At 44.2% G+C, this 21,130-nt stretch overlaps 1 long non-coding RNA gene across 1 annotated transcript in view; it reads right to left on the bottom strand.

The window, feature by feature from the left end:
* LOC145717480 (uncharacterized) overlaps positions 1–21,130 on the bottom strand; it is a 67,030-nt gene that overhangs the window by 33,330 nt on the left and 12,570 nt on the right. The window contains exon 2 of the long non-coding RNA XR_014140715.1: positions 8,165–8,269. This is a non-coding gene — a long non-coding RNA (uncharacterized LOC145717480). The remainder of the gene's footprint in view (positions 1–8,164; positions 8,270–21,130) is intronic.

Raw genomic sequence — 21,130 nt, 5'->3', positions numbered from 1 at the left:
TTTTTTTTAAAGATTTTATTTATTTATTTGAGACAGAGAGAATGAGAGACAGAGAGCATGAGAGGGAGGAGGGTCAGAGGGAGAAGCAGACTCCCCGCCGAGCAGGGAGCCCGATGCGGGACTCGATCCCGGGACTCCAGGATCATGACCTGAGCCGAAGGCAGTCGCTTAACCAACTGAGCCACCCAGGCGCCCCAGAAAATGTTTATTTTGCATGCACTTTGTACAGGCATTGAGCAAGGACGGTGAGAAACAGAGATGAACCAGGACCCCTGCCTTCTAAAGGCTCACAGTCTGGTGGAGAAAATGCGACACAAAATGAAGTCCTCTTCCGATAAGCTTAACCCTATATTTTAAGTGAGAACAAAGCAGAGGTGGAAACCACTGTACCGTCAGAAGCAGAAAAGGCTTTCCAGGGAGCGTGCACTTTGGAGAGCTGATGGAGTGAGGCGCTTGAGGGCACATGCAGAAAATCTTGCGGCCAGAGGGAACAGAGTAGGCAAAGAAGGGGAGTAAGAACTTGCTCATCACACTTGGGGAAGGGCCACCGACTCAGAGGGGCTAGAATCAACACTGTGAGAAGAGAGTCTGTGGTGACCAAGATAAGAAAAGTTGGCTGAGTCAGGAGCTGATGAAGGCCCTCAGGAGCCAGGCTTGGTAGGAGAGCCCAGGTGACCTGGTACCTGTCACGGCTTCTAAAAGGAAAAGGGGGTGTGTTCCGGCTGGAGATGTGGTCTCCATTACCTTCCATACACGCGATCTTCAAACAACCATATGACCTGATGCCCAGTAATGACTCCGGAAATGTCCAGGGTGGCCAAGTGAATGGAGTCCATGAAATATAGGAAATCTTTGTCAACTGATTTGCAAAAACTGACATAACTATGTTGACGTGCTTTATTGGAGCAGATGCTAGGAAACATGCAGAACAAAAAATGTGAGCTCCTGGGACATTTTCTCCCGATGTACAAAAAAAATCACCCAAAAGCTTATTTTCAGAAAAACCAAATGTGGGACCCAGGCCTCTGAATTCGTGGGTCTTAGAGAATCAGGAGACATTTGAGGACTTTGAGCTCCCTCCCCGACTCACGTGGGCTGCAGGCGCCTGGCCTCTAACCCCAGTGATGGATGGAGAGGTCGCCCTTCATGGCCAGCATGCAGACGTCCGTCCCCAGGCAACAGACAGAGCTGCTTCCTGGATTCTGTCCATTTTCTACCATGTTAGGAAATTCATCTTGAGAAAGCACATTCCTTCTGAGTTCACCCCGTGATTAGCATTCTGCACAAAAAAAGAAAAAATAACCTCGAAGATGAAATTTCTTCTCGTGCCTCGGCCCGACTCAACTCCAGTTGGTTTTCATTTATTTGAATGTGTACTTTGGAATTGGAGCCTTGAGCTTTCCCAGTTAACTCCCGCCACCTGGGGTATATTATGGAAGGGGGGTGGCAGAGACTCTGGCTCGTCCCCTGCTCCCACCTCTTTCTCCACATTGTAAAAACAGATTGTTAAAAAGGTGGCCTCTGTGTGCGGAGAGCAAGAGGGAAAGAGCGTGAGCCCTTTCTGCTGGGCTGTGTTAAGCCAACAGCTGGGGGGCCATGACCGCCTTCAGCCGGGAACTGCGAACCTGAGAGCCAGGCAGGGTGATGGGTCCTTGAAGCAGCCCCTTCTGTTTGGATCACTTTTGGGGGCGAGTCTAATCAAGCTGGGATGTGTGACTTCAAAACAGCTGGGAAGCATTACAGGTCAGAAGTTGAAATCAAGTTAAGGACCGTCGGAATGTGCAAGCCCTGCCGTTTCTAATCTCTGCCTCTTCCTCTAATCTGCACGACTGAGGATGAAATGTCTCAGTCAGGGCTGGTGTTTAAAACATGGGCTCAGGCAGATACCTTCGTGAAGGCAGGGCTGCAGAGGCTGTCTGAGGGGCAGCTTCTTTCCTTGCAAAATCAAGAAAGGGCCAACCCAGGTGTCAGTGTAAACAAGGAACAGGTAGAGTCAAAACACGAAAGGCGAAAAATTCACTGCAAATCATTTCAACCCCTTTATTACAAGTGTGAAAATAGGCCCAGAGAGGTTAATGTCCAGCTCAAAGTCACACAGCACTTAGTGGCTATGCACTACAAGGGTAAGCATAGTTAGATCAAGCTACACCCCTGCCCAAAACCCAATGGGTTTTGCTTGCCGTTAAGATGAAATGAAATTTACGGGGCGCCTGGGTGGCTCAGTTGGTTAAGCGACTGCCTTCAGCTCAGGTCAAGCTCCTGGAGTCCCAGGATCGAGCCCTACATCGGGCTCCCTGCTCAGCGGGGAGTCTGCTTCTCCCTCTGACCCTCCCCCCTCTCATGCTCTCTCTTTCTCATTGTCTCTCTCAAATAAATAAATAAAATCTTAAAAAGAAAAAAAAGATGAAATGAAATTTAGGGGCGCCTGCGTGGCTCAGTCGTTAAGCGTCTGCCTTCGGCTCAGGTCATGATCTCAGGGTCCTGGGATCCAGCCTGGCATCAGGCTCCCTGCTCAGCGGGAAGCCTGCTTCTCCCTCTCCCCCTGCTTGTGTACCCTCTCGTGCTGTGTCTTTCTCTGTCAAATGGATAAATAAAATCTTTAAAAAAAAAAAAAAGATGAAATGAAATTTCTCTGGTCTAGGAGGCCTTGGGTGATCAGGCTCCCACCCACTGCTCTGTTTGCTGGGACCACACCCCACTTTTCCCACCAGCCTCCTGGCAAATGAGTTTCTTCTTGGTTCCATAGGTTCATGAAGTCCTTTCCCACTTCAGAGTTTGGGGACTCGCTGTTTCTTCTTTCTAGAGGATGAGCCCTCTGTTCCTCCCTCAAGTGGTAGGTGAAACACCCTTTCTCAGCAAGGCCTCCTGAGGAAGCCCTCTCACTCCTCAGCCAGCTCATGTCCTTCCTGGCACCTGATGTCCCATGATCCTCCCTGTTTGTTACTCGGTGACTATTACTCCCTTTGTTAGAGTGTAAGTGACTGAAGGTGGAAACCTTGTCTGTTTTCCTATTCTCCCCCAGTGTCCACCACATGACAGTTGTCACCTGTGCATCTGATTAACAGATTAATCAATCACCCAGCTGGACAATCAAGCAATTCAAAGACAGGCTCTCACTGTCTCCTCAGTGATTAAGCACTGAGAGGTGTGGAGATTAAAGATGGCCACAGATGGTGTTGAAGAGTGATGGTCTATGTCCCTCCCCTTGATTCCAGGTGGATTCTGCGACTGTTCGGTCAACAGAAGAAGGTCAGCAGTGGCCCGTGCCACTTTCCAAGCTTTAAGACACTGGCAGCTTCTATTTGCGACTGCCTTGGGGAGCTCTGAGCGGCCATGTAAGTAGTCTGGGTACCCGAGATGACCGCCACCCAGGAGAGGCCACGTGAAAGGCTCCGGTCAGTAGTCCCAGCCATCATGAGTAAGTGAATGGAGTCATTTCAGACCCCCCCTTCCAAACAAGCCCAGCCACCAGGTACATACCACCAGCTTACCTTAGCTAGTGCTACAAGGGGCAGAAGAAACACCCAGCCGAGCCGAGCCGAGCCCGGCCTGAATTTTCGACTGTAATAAGGTGGGGGCTGCTTTCAGCTGCTAAATTTCAGGGTAGTTGCTTATGCAACAGTAGATAACTGCAGTGGGACTCTGTTGCCAGATGGTCTGGGTTCACATCCTAATCTTACCAATTGTTAGCTAGCTGGCTAAGCTCCTGCATGGGATTTTCCTTAAGCATCAGTAGTTGGATCATCTGCAAAAGGGACATGGTAGGATCCCCACCCAAACCATCGTTAAGTGAAATTCACATCAAGTACTTTGCACAGTGCCTGGCTGGGGACACCAAGTGATCTGTAGGCATTAGCTAATATTGTTCGTGTGCCCTTTGACACATCCCTCCAACTAGGTAGAGCTCCCCTTTCCTATAGGAGGCAGGAGAAAAGAGATTGCAAACATTCAAAGTACACCACTCCCTTGCCATTAATTCAGCCAGCTGTCCCACCACCAAAGGGAAAAGTCCAGACTCATGATGTGCAAAGCTCTCGCCCTGCTTATGTTCAGTTCACCGTCTCCATCCCCTCCTCCTCTCACACCCACATGCATGGCCCCCAGCAACAACAGGAAGGAAATGGATAAATATCCCCACAGTGCATTCTTCTGAGTAGGGAGATTTCAGGCATATTTCTTCCTTCCTTGTGATTCCTTTTATATTTTCTCAATCTTCCACAGCAAAGACTTTATTTTCATAAAATGTAGTGAATTTTACAAAAAATAGGAAGTGACTATTCCTTCTACTTGGAGACTAAGACACTATTTTACTTCTCTGTCTTCCTCATGGGATGTGCCTGAATTGAGTGAATGTATGAACGAATGAATGAATGCATGAATGAGCTAAAAGTAATGCAAAGTTCGCTGTGTATATATTTAGGGGGAGTAGCCTACATTTATATACTAAATGTATTTGTAAGGATATAAATTTGAAAAGTTCTCTTATATATACATATTTTTTGGGGGGGGTTATTGTTGTTTTTCAGAGACACTCATGGTGAGGCCTTTTTTTTTTTTTTTTAATGAAGAAACCCTTTTTGAAGTGACTAATCATTCTGTAATTTATTCTTTTTAAGGCCAGAATGCCAGAGTTTCTTAAAATGAGTTTCTTCTTCTGTCTCTATGTTTATCAACTAATGACAGGCTCTTAAACATTCATTTAGCAATGAGAAACTTCCAAGGCAGCATGCTATGTTCTAGTTAGAAGAATTCAGTTTAGCCAAATACATATGAATTGTTCACATGCCACAGGGAGGGGACATCTCTGGGAACACTAAGCTATGGAGTGCAGATTTTTAACCACAAACATTTCTTCTCTCCGGAAAGCCAGTGAGCCGACTCCGTGTGGCCACGGCCCCATGGGTCCTGCCCAGGCCCAGCGGATAAGCACCCATTTTCCCAGACATCCTTCTCTCCCTCTGTGTTTCTTTCATAACTGCCTTGCTGGCTGGATTCAAAAGCCTTACATCTCCAATTCTTTCACAAATTTTCTAAATAGGTTACTAGTTCATGCGCTGGATTTTTGGGCTCTCTTCGATTTACCAGCTCAGCATAACCCAAATCGGGCCAGCCTGCGCGAGATGAATGCAATGCACAAGGAAATTGCCTCCAGGTCCCTCTGGCCTCCAGTGCGTACACAGGCCCTCCCGGAGCTCCTGTTTTGGATTCCTCTTGCATTAGCAACCAAAGCCAGCCTCTTCGAGCATACCAGCACCGCTGCCCTCCCCCTTCCTGCCTGTACCATCTCAGGAGATTTTTGAATCTGTAAGTCAACCCAACAGGCTTCTCTTCTGGTCATTTCTCATCACTTAGATCTATAAATATTAATCGCAAGCCTCATATTTTAAAACCACATAAATCAATCGTCGGCTAATCTTAGTGGTCCTTCGTACTTTCCCAAATTCCAGAACTTTCTATTTTAGCTACTGCTCTTCACTGCTTTTGCCACCAAAGTTATTTCATACCTTTTCAATCTACCAGGCCCTTCTTTAGATAAAAGGAACAGAAAGGGGAGGAGGGAGAGAGGGTGGGAGAGAGTGAAGGAAAGGAAGAGGAAGGGGAACAGAGAGAGGACAAAGAAAGACAAACAAATGAGAGAGATAAACCCATGGGACTGGACCGTCAGGGACCTACTGCTAATTCTCCAACTAGTCTTGGGAATCCTGAGCAAGCCACTTAACATCTCTGGGGTTGGCTTGGTTTAGAAGGTATCTCTAGCATCTTCTTGCTGTAAGCCCTATCCTCCCTAGAGTAAGATGCAGAGATTTCTCTCTTCATACTAGAAGATCTTTCTAGAAGGACCCCCAGGTAGCACAGAGGTTGCTTTGCACCCTTTCCTAAGTACTCACCAGACTGCAAGATAAGACTGAAAGATAACTGATCAAGATAGGTCCCCAGTCCTTGCTTCAAGACTCACTGGGGGATACAGACTCTGTGGGTATAGTCTTTTTTGTTTTTAAAGATTCATTTATGGGGCGCCTGGGTGGCTCAGTTGGTTACGCAACTGCCTTCGGCTCAGGTCATGATCCTGGAGTCCTGGGATCGAGTCCCGCATCGGGCTCCCGACTCAGCGGGGAGCCTGCTTCTCCCTCTGACCCTCTCCCCTCTCATGCTGTTTCTCTGTCTCTCTCTCTTTCTCTCAAATAAATAAATAAATAAATATCTTAAAGATTCATTTATTTACTTGAAAGAGAGAGAGCATGGGTGCAGGGGGGCTGGGCAGAGAGAGAGGGAGAGAGAATTCAAGTAGACTCCACGCTGAGCGGGGAGCCCAATGCGGGGTTCGATCTCATGACCCTGAGATCACCCCCTGAGCTGAAACCAGGCGTCCAGCACGTAACCGACTGCACCATCAGTGGGCGTAGTTTGTACTACGTTTCTGTGCAGCCCATTTACAATCAATTACCTTTCAGGGTGTACCTCTTAGTCATGTAGAAACCACGTAGCCAACCTAGGAGCACCTCAGGAAATCCTAACAGCACTGATTGCTTTGCACCAGCTATTTCAAGACGGTATCGGGCCAGGGGAGGAGGGAGTAACAATGGCAAGTAAGAGAGCAGAGTCAGAGAGACTAGGGTTTAAATACCGCCCCTGCAGGTGTTAACATCCAACCAGGTGCTTTGCCTCCCTGAGATGCATTTCTCTCACCTGGAAAGCAGAGAGGCCTCTGCACACTTCCCCTGGTTGTTCTCCAGAATAAGAGGGACGATGCTACAATGTGCACCGCTTTGCACCTGACTCATGGTTAGTGTTCAATAAATGGGAGCTTTTACTATTACCATATTTCCTCCATGCTGAGACACCATCGATCGGAAGTCAAAGCATCAATTTAATAACTTCTCACGGGGAAAACAATATATTAAACACACATTCCCATTTTAAGACATCACAATTTCCACAATATTAAAAGGTGAAAAGAAATGTGTCTTAAAAATCAATGAAATGTGGTCTTATTATTGTCACATTTTGGAACCATTCTAAGTCATTTGCTTGTTTACTTGCCTTTTTCCTGTTTTGTCTGGCTTTCCCCCAGGAGACATACAAGTTCCATGAGGATAAAGAAATAGATCTTTGCTCGACAATATGCTCCCAGTGCCTAGTACGGGTGTCGAAAAAATATTTGTCTGATAAGATGATTTAATGCTTAATATGAGGGGGCTACTGATTAAGACCCCACTAATGTTGGAATTGTTTCCTATAATGGAACTCTTCTTCATATCCTTCGACATCCATTCAACTGAGTTCCTCACCAGCCTTGGGAGAAAGGTTTGTTTTTCTGAATGTATATTTGTTGAAAATTGGTATTTTCCTTGAACTATACACACAAGGAATGAGGATGAAAACAGACAAGTGCAGAGCATCCATCATAACCCCTGACACAGAGGAAGCAGTCACAAATCACACTTGAAATTCAACACAAGGCAATGGTAGGGTATGGGTCCTATTCAGCTTAAAATAGGTTGCCAGTTTGAATGCCCTTAGTTTCTGTAGGTATGTACTAGACATTAATAAATATCTATTTATGGAATCAACTAAAATTCCTCCTTTCAATTTGCAAACAAGAAAAATAAACACTGAAGTAATCTCCCCAGTGCAAATGGCTTTTAACTGCACATTCAGAAATTAAAAAAAAAAAAAATTCATTCAATCAGTTTAGTGAGGGCCTACTATGTGCTGGGGGTGAGAAGCAGTCTAGGAGGGTCTAGGGTGAAGGAGACACCAGTATACACAGACCGTTGCTCCATGTCAGGTAGAAAGAAGCACTGGCTCAGGGGTCTAGGGCCCCAAGGGAAGGAGCAGGAATGACTTCGAAAAGGAGAGAATGTCAGTCCCATCAGACTGCCTGGAACTAAAGTGGCCTCTGATTTTGTGTCACTCCAGCCCTTGCAGATGATTCCCTGCCGCATAAACCAAATCCTGGGTCAGGGGTACCCATCAGACTCCAAGTGATACCCTAGGGTCTTGTCAAAAATGAAATGGTTTCTCACTAAAAGGAAGCAAAGTTTGCACACTCAATTGCCTTTCAAGGGATGGGGGGAGGTAATTACACAAGTAAAAGTTACTTTTAACTTATCATGAAATAGTAATTCTCAATTAACATAAACAAGAAATTGGGTGTGCTTACCCCAATCATGAGGAACTTGCTGGACAAGAGCCTATTGTGGGGTGTCCTCTTCTTTAATGACGATGAGGATGATTCCTTAGAGTACCCAGGAAGCAGCCACACTATCTGAACAAGAAAACAAGAGGAACTGAGTCATGAAGAAAACCATAAGCCCATCCTTACTTAATGGGTCAAGGCTGGATTGACCAGATGGACATGATGAGTCCTAGGATGTCAGACTAGGCTTCACAAAGACTGGGACAGGAAGTGTTGTTGGAACATGATGGCCCTGGATTGGTCTTCAACCATGAGAAGAAATCCAATGTTGGCAGAAAGGAAGGAAGGTCATTCCAGCCTTGGCCAGCACTGGAGCAGCAAAGGGGATAATCCAATATGGTACCAGTACACGGAGGTCAAGTTGGTAATGAAGAGGAAGATGTTGGCAGGAGCTCATTCAAGGTGGATCCTGAATATACAAGGAGCCCAGAGTTGTGTTGTTTTGCTTTGCTTTGTTTCAACTGTACTGAGGATGAAAGTTTTGAGCAGAACAGTGATACAATCAGTTGTGTGTCTCAGGAAGACTATTCCGGTGGTGCTGAAGTTCAGCTGGGAGAGATGAGAAACATGGGAAATAAAGACAGTTATTGCAATAGTTCAGACAATGGGTGGCAGGGTCAGATCTCAGAGATTGAGGAGGTGATGGCTGGGCCTTGGAGATCGACTGGATAAAGAGAAAGAGGGAGAGGAAAAACACCCTGGCCTGCTAGATTACTAGAATGAAGACTGTTACCCCCCTTCATGTTCACCTAAAGGAATGTCCTGAACACTCACAGCAGCACTCTCCAGGACGGCCACGTGGTAGTTACCCAGCATCCGTGACACAACAGCACACCATGTGGATGTAAGAAGGGAAGATCTCCAATGGAATGGGCAACATGAGTGAATGCACAAACCAGACCATCCATACACTCACCAAATGAATAAAAGAACCAGCGTGTATTCTGTACCATTCCATTTGTGGTAAGTTCAAAATCGAGCAAAATGAATTTATGGTGTCTGAAGTTATGATTCAGGTTACACTTTGGTGGGGGTTTGTGGAAGGTACTGATTCAGGGAACATGGCTACCCATAGGGTGAGTTCTGGTTACTTAGATGTGTTCACCATGTGAAAAATCCATCCGACTGTATGTGTATTATCTGTGTGCACTTTTATGCAAATACATGATACTTACATTTAAACATTTACAAAAATTGAAATCATCTTTGTCTGCAGTGCCTCTCGTATGTACGACATTAAAGCAATGTCAATAACACCACCACCACCTTCGATTTTGGAATGCTAGTCTAGTCCTCTGAGCTAGAAACTGGTAGGTGCTGACCGCAACCTCGTGAGATCAGTTTTAAACCCAAAAGACAAGAAAACAGAGACTCTGAGATATTTAAATAATGCCTAAATCCACCATCCTTCTTTAGAAACAGCACCTACCTTGGGCTGTGCCATGATTCTACAAGTGTTCCAAGAAATGTGACTGTAATTATTCTACTTTAGGCATAGAATCTGCTGGGTCCACATGACCCTACTTTTCCAACATAAGCTGGATCTGTCACCCCCATACTTCCAAACATTTGGGTTATCAATGAACTATTTCAGGGCTCCGCATCGTGCTTCTTTCCATAACCCCAGACCTCTCCAGCATACACCTTCATTATGAAATTTTCAATCAAACAAATGAATTCGACCCAGAAAAGCAAACACATTTTAGATAGAACAGTCATCTTTTTTAATCAGTTTTTGTGTTTCCTATATAAACCAGCAGCCCAGAGGTACTATTTCTGAAAGCATTTTGTAATGGAAGATTTTACCCGAGTGCTATTTAGTATTAATCGTTATTATCCCTGTTATTAATAATAATGATTTATAGAGCAGTTTGAGGAGGCACTGCTATTTAGAAACTAGCAACACCGAGCCTGATTTGATACTTAAGTCAGCAAATGTAATAGGAAGAGAAGAGGCAAGAGGAGAAATTAAAACAGACAGCTCTATCTTCAGACATCTACCTTCAGGGACCAAGGAGCAGGTAATATGAAGGAAAACTTCAGCAAAAATGGAGCCCAAGGACATTTTCTTGGGCTCTGAGGTCACCACTACAAGAGATGTGGTCAGCTGACACAGAGTCCAGCCAAAAGCCATAGCACCTTGAGGAATTCACTTCCGCCATGTCTCCAACCCTGGAGAGTTTTCAAAGCAGTTCTTGTGACCTTTGCATGAATGCTGTGAGGTAGATAGGGGTGGACCAGCTTCCCATCTCCAACCCTACCATTCTGGTAAAAGCACTAAAATTCAGGGGCACAGCATAATGCGGACACCTCACAAAATCTACACTGGACACGCTACCATGGAAAAACACTAGGGCAGGAAAGTGATCCCTGGGGCCATCTTGTTGGGTGATTCACAGCCATCACTGACTAATAACGCTTTGGGGAAATTTTGTAAAGGATCAAAACTCCTGAGCCCCATTCCAGAACAGAGGGGAACCCAAGAATGTATAATTTAAAGAATAAAACTCCCCGAAGAACTCATCATAGAAACAAAAGAACTTGGGTCTTCAGAATGATAGATTCTTTGGAATGTTATGGAAGACAAATAAACTGAAAACTCTCACCTAGCATCCCAGTGAGTATCCAAACTAGCAAAGATAAAGAGAAAAAATCCCAAAAGCTCAAAGAAAAGAAAGGTGTTCTCTTCAATGGGACAGTAATCAGATTCACATCAGTTCTCCCGCTTTGAGGGAAAAGGTATTTCAATTATACACCCAGACAGCATACGTATAAAGATACTAACATTTCTGCAAAGAATATTTTCTGCAAAACAAGAATGAAATTGAGAATATACTTCAGCCAAATGAAAAAGAAATCCAAGAAAAATAGAAAGGAGTCCGGGAAATCCAAGGAAAAATAGAAACTAATCCCAGAGGGGAATAAAATGAAATCTCAGGATGACAAGTGTGCAGCAAAAAGCAATCAGCGCAAATGGAAACAGGAAGTCAGCAGGTGCCAGAAATAACCTGTCCAAGAGGGAAGTAGACTCTGTCTTTCATTGGTATAACAAAGAAGCTGCAAGTCCTTAACAGGAGCGTGAAGGCAGTATTTTCTCTGTCAGTAAGAAAAACTAAAGGAACCCCCTGGAAAAACAAAAACATACAGTTTGCCCTTGAACAACATGGGGATAGGGGTGCCAACACCCCCCATGCATTTGAAAATACAGGTATAACTTTTGACTCCCCAAAAGCTTAACCTCTAATTGCCTACTGTTGACCAGAAGCCTTACCAGTAATATAAACAGTCGATTAACACATATTTTGTACATTATATGTATTATGTACTGTACTCTTAATAAAGTAAGAGAAAAGAAAATGTTATTAAGAAAATCTTAAGGAAGAGAGAATATATTTATAGTACTGTTCCATGCTTATAGAAAAAATCCACATATAAGTGGACCGGTGCAGATCAAACCCATGTTGTTCAAGGGCCAATTGCATGAAAGGCGCGAACTGATGTGAAAAACTGAAATGCAGGAAATCAGTGGGTGTAGGTAAAGAAAGAAAGTTGTTATGTTTTCCCGCATCCCTTCAAGTGGTGTGAGTTTGAGGTGCAGCCTTGCACTTCCTTCCTTGAGTCCAGCCGGACCACGTGACCACGGTGAGTGCCAGGAGGGGCCACGTGACCACGGAGAGTGCCGGGAGGGGCACTGAGAGGCCAGAACACACTGGCTCTGAGCAAGGGTCTGAGGTCACAGACTGGGCTCCAACTCTTGCCTCTGCCACTTACTAGCTCTGTGATCTTGGAAAAGTTACTTTACTTCTCTGTGCCTCAGTTTTCTCTTCTATAAATGTCACCTACCTCATGCGACTGAGACAGAGATAAAATGACCTAATCTATGTAATGTATTTAGAATGGAAATTCACTTCTAATAAGCATGCAAATAGTACCTGTCATTATTGTTGTTGCAATATTAAAATATAGAAAGAATAGTTGAATTCTGATGTAAAGGCTATTATTAAAATTAGATTCGACAAAAGATAGAAGACAAAAACAGAATTAAATATCATAAAATAAATATAAAAATTGAGAAGGGAAAAATAAAGATACGGTTCACACAACGGGAGACAGGAGAGAGATGCTGCAGGAGGAGGAAGGGGGTTGCTAATTCCTTTACCGAAGATGGAAGTATCTAGATACTGTACAAACCCAACAGTTGAAGCAATAAAGAGTTTTAACCATAAATATATAATTTAAAATGATTTAATTAATAAATTAATTTTAATTCTTTTAAATTTACTAATTATTTTTTCATTTATTATAATTATATGTTTTATCTACATACTATATGTACTTATATATAATTTATATCCTACTTATGGTTGATTATAATTATAATGAATAATTAATCTATTAATTTAAATGTAATTTAAAGTACCAAAGCAAACACTACACATGATATTTATAAAGTCAGAAAAGCAGGTGGTGGAGAAGGAAGGCGAAGTGTGTAGTTCAGTAATGACTGTTGACTTTTGCAGCGTGCTTAACATGTGCCAGGCACTGTGATAATTGCTCTACATATATTATCTCAATTAATCCTATAAACAATGCCACAAGTTAACATACCATTGTTATGATGATGACCATTTCACAGGCATTTGAGGCAGCGAGAGACTAGGCACCTCACCTGGATTTCCAGCCAAATCAGAGAAGAGCAGCCCTTAGCCTCTGCTTTCTGCCACCTCGAAGAGAGCTCATCCCCCACAGTGGGAAGGTAGTGATAGCGGTTTACAGATATGATTTAGTGTTAGGGTGGCAGAGGGAAAATTAACCACTCTAGTGGCATGAATAGTGTCCCATGAAAATGTCATGTCTCTCCAGAACCTCTGAAAGTGACCTTATTTCGAAGTAGAGTCTCTGCAGATATAATTAAGACGAGGTCATACTAGAGATGGATAGGTCCTAAATCCAAGGACTGGTGTTCTCATAAGAAGGGGAGGAGAAGGGGCGCCTAGGTGGCTCAGTCGGTGAAGCATCTGATTTTGGCTCAGGTCATGATCTCAGGGTCCTGGGATGGAGCCCAGCTTTGGGCTCTGCACTCAGCCAGGAGTCTGCTTGTCCCCCTTCTTCTGCCCCTCCCCCCTGCTCGTGCTCTCTGTCTCTCTCTCAAATAAATAAATAAAATCTTTCGAAATAAATAAATAAAATAAAAATTAAAAGGAATGTGAGGTGATTTGATGAAAAAAAAAAAAGGAGACGGGGGAAAACACAGGGCCTAACAGGGAAGAAGCCCACGTGACAACAGGGGCAGAGGTGGGAGCAGCATAGCTACAGACCAAGGAACAGAGATTGCCGGGAGCCACCAGAAGCTAAGCAGAGGCAAGGAAGGATTCTTCCCTAGAGCCTTACAGGGAACATGGTCTTGATCTCATACTCACAGCCCGCTGAACTGTGAAAGAGTACATTTCTGTTTCATGGCCACCTGGTTTGTGGTGATTTGTTACAGCAGCCTTGGAGACGGATACAACTAACCAAAACCTTAAAATAGAAATGGTTAAAATCATTGGAAAAAGGAGAATTGGACCCTACAGCTTTCTTTACTTTTTGCTTTTTAAAAAACTATCATGCGCTACCCTCTGTGGTAGGCAGACTCGAAGGTGGACCCTACAACCCATCCTCCTGTTATTCACATGACTGTAAAACTCCCTCCTTTTGAGTGTGAGTGGAACCTCTGCCTTCCTTCTAACCAGCAGAATACACCAAATATGGGTGTCATCTCTGTGACAGTATCATTTAAGACTGTTATGTCAATCTTCTAGATTCTCTCCCTTACTGGCTTTGATGAAGCAGATGGTCGTGTTGGGGAGACCCACATAACAAGGAACAGAGGCAAATCTCCAGCCAACAACTATCTAGGAACTGAGAGTGGTCTCTAACCCACAACCAGCAAGAAACCGAGGTCCCCAGTCCAATGGGCTGAAAGTAACTGAATTCTGCCCCAACAACCACATGAGCTTGGAACCATAGCCTTCCCCAGTCCAGTCTTGGCAGAGACCACTGCCCCACTGAACCCCTCCATCATTGCCTTGTGAGACCCTGAAGCCGAGGACTCAGCCGAACTGTGCATAAACTCCTGACCCACAGAACCTGATAAAATGAAGGTAATAAAGGCATGTTGTTAAAAGCTACTAGATTTGTGATAATATTGTTACACATCAATAGATAACTAATATTCTCCTATAAATAAAAATAGTAATAATACTAATTCTCTGAAGTTTTTTTTCTTAAACTAGCAATGGTTTGCTATAATTAAAAATTAAGATAAATTATTCTGATGATCAGTCAGGTTTGGAAACAACTCCCTCATGAAACAAATAGGGAAACCAAAGCACAGAGAGGTGGAGTGGCAGGGACAGGTTCACCCAGGGCATTAATAAACTGAAATGTCACTAAAGCACATGTGTCCCCATCAACTGCACACTCTGTCTTGCTGCCTGCAGAATGACAACTGGAATAAAAGAGGGGGGAAAGGTAGCAAAGAGCAAGATAATTGCTCAAATCAAGGGCAAAGACTCAGTTTTGCCTTAGATTCTGTTCGTGGCAAGCTCTGTTCCCAACATCACCCCCAGTTCCTGGGAGGGTAAATGTGCGAAACAGGCACTTATTAGACAATTTTTTTGACAGCCGCTGCCTTTGCAATTACTGTGCTGTGATTTTTTTTCTTCTGAATGGCTCCAGATTTGTTTTTGTCTGAGCTGAGGTGGAAATTTGAGAAATAACAGATTCAACAAAAATTGACTTTATTAAGAATATGAATGTATTACACATGCTGTATATATTAAAAACTCATTGCTTTTATATCAGCCTCGCACACTGTATGCTACTTTTATGGTTCCCTCGTCTCTGGTGTTCCCCCTTTCTTTACGGTTCCCATCAGCTTTATGTTCCTCATTCCCTGTCATGCTGAGGAAATAAATGGTTAAAAATCTAAGTGCTCATCAGACACAAGCCAGAGTTCATAAATGAAAGCGGGCAGGCTTGGGTAATTTAAGATATTGCTGTGAGCGGGTGTTGCCAAAAAAAGCGATGCACTTATTGAACCATAAACAAAAGCAATTAAGATGAGCTGTTGATTACTTTGAAGAAAAGCTCCCCAGTAGCACAGAGAAGCGGGCCACGGAGGGAGTCTCAATTGCGTAAGCATCTCTGGAATCCTGGGATATCCAAGGAAGGTTGCAGGAGTCCCTTGTGTCTCATGGGAAGACTCCTGAGAAAGCCCCTGGAATGTTCTGCACAAGGCATCACAACTACGAGGCAAAGAAGAGCGAGGAAGGTTCACTCTTTCTTTATAGCAGAGCCAGGAAGGAAGGAAGTCCCTCTGAGGGAGTCTGAAGGCATAAGACACATGGCAGACCACAACCGGACCGTAATGCTGTTGAATTCTACCTGGCAGACCATTGCCTCAGGCCAATATTCAAGAGCTCCTTGGAGAAGGCTATGAGCTCAGAGAGGGGGGGAAGACCTCCTGGTGCTACTTTAATGGCTGGACCCTCCCAGGTTGAACCAAATGCAGCTCTGATATGAAAAGCTGAGCAACAGAAGCCTGGATCAATAGCTGGCAAAGCACCTGCTGATGCCCGGCTGCAGAAGCAGCAAGAACCACAGAAGCAAGAATGTATCTGAGTTGCCAAAGATGCAGGGGTGGTTAGAAACCCGGAAACAAAATCAGGTACCTGGTCTGGACAAATGCATAGCAATGGCCAACCCCCGACCCACTTGGCTCCAAACCCTCAGCCATGCCCACCGCTGGAGCAGAATGCACAAGATCACAATCGAAATCTGTGAACACTCTGATCGTGTTAGCATCTCTTTCTGAAAGTAGAAATTCTCCACTGATTTTGGAGAATTGTACCTAAAAATCCCCAAGAACGAGGCACATGGTCGATGCTCGACAATTGTTTACAGGGGAAAAGAGAGAAAAGGAGGAATGAATGGATGGAGAGATGGAGGGAATGCGTCACTGGGACAGAAGCTAAGGTCAGGGCTGACATTTAGAGTCGCCTTGAGGAGGCAGAGTGGGTGGAAGGAGCACATCAGGGCAAAGGCGCCCTGAAACACATCTTAAGCAGTGAGCAGGAGCAAGACAGGCAGGAGAAGAAAAATGAGCATCCCGCCAGACAGATGATGTTGGGTCAACTCAACCCTTCCCCTCCTGTCTGGAGAAACTCTGCAGGCACATGTTACAGCATGCCGATCAGTCACAGCAAGCAGTGATTGGCATCTGCGAGCCCAGCACCTAAGAGAAGACTGACATTCAGGCAGACAGGTCCAAATGTCACCGGCCAAAGGCCAGAGCACCTGGCAGGCTATCTGGGGCCACTTAAGACAGGCGAGGTGACAGTTAGACCAATGCAATCACCCTGAGTAGTGGTTTGAAATTCACCAGCAGTGGCCAGTTCATTTAACCAGGAGACATACCTGTGTTGGTGCAGATGAGGTGATAAAGGTGTGGGAACCCAGGGAAAGGAAACCAAGGTGTAGAGACCACCTATTTATGCCAGGCTTTCCACTAAGGGCTTAACACCAGCTTGTGGAATAGTCAGCAGAACTTTAGGGATTATTAGCTCTATTCTACTGATAAAGAATCTCAGGCTCCGATAAAGTAAATGGTCTTTAAAAATTCACATGGGTGATAAAAGATAGACCCAGGATCAAATCTGGATTGCCTGAGTCATGGCAGTCTTGTTCTTTTTACTAACTCTACACTTTTGACATTGGCACCAAGAGGCACAGAGATATGCAAGGTAAAATGTTTTCCAAGGCAAAGAGGCAGAGGTAGAGAAATTTTAAAAATGTTTTTCTGCAAACTGCTGTTGCCATTCTGCAACTACCGGAGAAATAATTCATGAGGCAAATGGAGAGTAAGATGGTAGGCAAGAGTAGCAAGAAGAGAAAGGAGTATCATTTCTGCATTGGATATGTACTCTGCCCCGAACGCCATGATAGATAAGATGAAGGCTGAGAGGGAAGCATTGTTTCTGACAGAACCAGGGTCCCAGAGCAGACTCCCAAGTGTCACTGGGAAGATAATATAGGTTATGTACAGAAGCATGGGAAACTCTGATATACTGTGCTAAGTGAGGCAAAAATGGTAATAAAGGACTCAGTGACCCAGGAGTCATTCAACAAACATCGCTGAGTATTACATCAGCTGCCCTCATCCCAGGCTACAAAAGCCCATGGAAGGAAGTCCTGTCCACACAGCTGTCAGAATCCAAGAGGAGGACAGACACATGGGAAGACAAGGTCATATGATGATGCTCTCTTTAGGGAAATGTACTTCTAAGACCAAGTTTATAGAATTCTAGTGAATTAATTCATTAAGTCAATAAACATCTATTGAGTGGCTCCCTTAGGACAGACCATTGCAGGTTCTAGGATAGATGAGTGAACAAAACAGATGATAAAATCTCTGGTCTCCTTTGCTTGTATTCTAGGAAAGTATATTCTGTCTATATCCAGTCTTACCATGTTTCTTTTCCATGGGTCTATCAGAATAGTCCTTGTACCTCCCACCTTGGAGAAGTGGATGATAGGGATCGAGAGTAGGGTTTTTATACATGGGAAGCCTTCAACTGAAGTCCCAGATTATCACATCCTAACCAAGAGATCCTCTAAAACCAACAAGTTGCAAGGGTATTTTCTCCCTTGTAATACTGGCGACTATATCTTTTCCTTAAAGTGATTTTAGGGGAGTTAATTTCTAGGCTCACATCATCTAGCCTGATGCATAGACACTGACAATAGAAGTTTCTGTTCCCTAGTTGAGACCTCTCTTTCCCCAGGCCTGAGTTGCTGTATCAATCTGCAAACCACATATCCCTGCTTGGACGTCTGCATTAATTGGAAATACTCCTTATGTTATTACATCATAGCACAGATAAAACCCCAAATCATTAACTGTGGAAGAGAGGGACAAAGGAAAGGGGGAAATAGAGGCAGGGAGACTAAAATAAGGTATTCCTCCAGTCAGAGACAATGAGCACGCTCCCTTTCACTGGGAGTGTGATCTAGTAGAGCAGGAAGAAATACTTTGGGGAGAATTTTAGGAAGTTCTTATCTGTAGGTCATGTTGAGACATTAGGGCTGAGAAAAAGGAAGCCCCAGTATTGTCCAGTTTCTTATTTGGGCTACAGGGTAGAGAATGGTGCTACTTAGAAAGACTCAGTAGGAGGGAGGCAGAATTATGAGCTGCTGCTTTATTCAATTCGCTGTGTCCGATGGGCAGTCAGGAGGTGATAGCATTTAGGAGCTCCATATAAGACTCTGTACTTTATGGAAACCTAGGCAGAAGATCCATATGTGGGAGTCATTGGAATGGGGGCAATATCTGTTGCCAGGAGAGTATATGAGATGACGGGGGGGGGGTGTAGTTAGCCGAGTGAGAGGAGGGCATGGAGGGAAGAAGAACAGGGATACTGCTGTTTAAACTTGAACATGGAAGTAAAGTCAATGACGTGACTACAGAGAAGGAAGCAGAGCTGGAGGCTGAGTAACTCTGGAACTGAACTGGTCCACCAAATGTGATTCAGCTTTGGCATCAGGACCAAGGGCAGAGAACCATGCCAAGTCTTCTCCCCTCACCCATCACAGGCAGGGTGGGCACACCAGTAGCTCCCGGGGACACACCCTTCTCCAGGGGTGTAGAGAGAGGGATCTGCACATTACAAAAGTGGCCACTAGCTTTACCAGAAGAAATGCCACACTGGAGGAGTCCCAGCCCCAGAACGGCAGGGGGTTAGGGTAGCAGCGACCAAGAGCGTACCCAAGATGGACGGCTTTGGAGAGTATTCATTGGGTTTCCTGGGATCTTCTGGATAGTTCGTCCTTCCCCTCCTCTGTGAGGTGGAAATGCTTTAGAAAGAAACCTACAGTTATAAATTCTCTGGGTTCCTTCTTAGTCAGGCAAGATTGATGGGCTGAGCTGGTTGACACAGAAGCAATTGGGAATATCATTATTTGCCTTGTATTTATCTGCATTTATGTTAATGGCTTTGTTCTTGATCAGAGCGGCTACTAAACTAGGGGAAATGTTTATTGCACTCAAAGTTTTCTTATGATGAATTATGTGGGAGTCACAGAATAGCCAATGCACACAACGTGAAGAAAACATTTCCTTTTTTTTTTTTTTTCTGCTTCTGATCTCAACAGCACAGGCCTCCTGCATACTTGGGACCAAACCAACTCAATTTTTCATGTTCTGCTTTGTCATCTGATTGCTTTAATGCTTCTTGTGGTCAGACTTTGCAGAGAAAAAGAACACGCATACAATTTCTCTCTCTGGCATGCTCTCTTTCTTTCTCTTTTTTTTTTTTTTTTTTTTTTTGACGGGCAATTTCATAAAATCACAGGGCTGGGAAGGACCTTTATGTGCATTTTTTTTCCCTAACTCCTCACTGTACAGAAGCACTTGGGAGAAAAAAAGAGACAGAAAGAAGTAACTTTTTTGAGTCTTTCATAGGTCAGGCTGCATGCTCAGAGGCTTCACTCAGATTAGCCTATTTTATCTTCATGATACTTTCTTACCCCAACATTGATGATGAGTACTTTGAGGCTTAGCGAATTAGACCACAAGCTGACAAAATATTGCCTGTGGCCAGAATCAAGCCCACCTTCTGTTGGTATAAATAAAGTTTTCTTGGAACGCAACCATACTCATTCACTTCTGTATTGTCTACGGCTCCTCAGGCTACAATGGCAGAGTCAAGTGGTTGCAACCAAGACCATTCTACACAAAGCCTAAAATATTTACTCTCTGGCTCTTTACAGGAAAAGTGTGCTAACCCCTGGTGTAGTCAACTGCCCTGGTCACAGATAGTATGAGACTATGTTTAGTAAACAGCCTCTTCTGTTCTGCCTGACTCCAAACCCTCTGTCTTTCTTCCCTAGTACTGCTATCCTGTTCACAGTGTCCACCTCATGGAGGACAGACCAATTCAGATGGCCCCTCAGAGCATTCTCATCCAAAAACACACCCACCTACCTATGTACAAACCAGAAAGTCTTCAAATTATGGCAGCAGTAAGGATGTATATGCTTGCAAGGCATTTGAAAAATAAGGATTTAGGTTCTTCCTTACCCTTCACCCCACAGTGGGTTTTGTGGGTTTCCTTTTCTGTCTTGCACAAAGGAAACCAGAATAGATATTAGTTTAATATCACTTCATTAGAATATTAATATCCTTCATTACTATGTTTAGTAGGGAAGACTTTCTGGAAGAGGTAGAATTTGATATAAGTTTTTCATGTCACAGGTCATGTAAGTTTCTCAAAAAGCTTCTGAAGGAGATGAGAAGAGGTGAAAAACAATTTTGAAGACTGCCAACCATTCAGAAAGGTGATGCTAAGATGGGCAAGCAAAGGTGACAGGGTTAGGAGAAGACATTTACAAGAAGTTCTTCAATCTGAGCAACCCTTGAAAAGGAGGAAAGGAGGAGCCCTAAAATGTGAAGGGACTCACCCAGGATCTCATAGTTAGCAAGACAGGATTTGAATTTGGGTCTGGATGCAAAGCCCATTCGGTTTCCCTTGTATCACTTTTTAAATGAAGCCAGCTGATGAAGTAACTTTCAGAATCAATCCTAAAGGTAATGTTCATGTTTTCTCAGGGTTAACTTTCTTAGAGATGAAGTAAACTGAGTAAACAGAAACCAACATAAGGGTAGATATTTCTGGCCCTGATGGCAGCAAAAAATCTGAAGATGAGAGAAAAGGGGAGTGTAGCAGAGAGAGAGGGTCTGGGGAGGGAAGAATGGAGGGGAATGGAAATGGAGAGGAAAAATTTTAAGTGGAGGTTCTCTAGCCTGGGAGACCTGTGGGGACCAATCAAATCTCAGAAGAGACCGAAGAGAGACCAAATGAGCTCCATCCATGGAGGCCAAGTCCACAA

The sequence above is a fragment of the Leptonychotes weddellii genome, chromosome 16 (assembly GCF_054177405.1).
Source record: "Leptonychotes weddellii isolate Sample4059 chromosome 16, ASM5417740v2, whole genome shotgun sequence".
Taxonomy (NCBI): Eukaryota; Metazoa; Chordata; class Mammalia; order Carnivora; family Phocidae; genus Leptonychotes; species Leptonychotes weddellii.
Note: the sequence above shows the minus strand (reverse complement) of the source record. Positions and strands in the feature narration are given on the sequence as shown.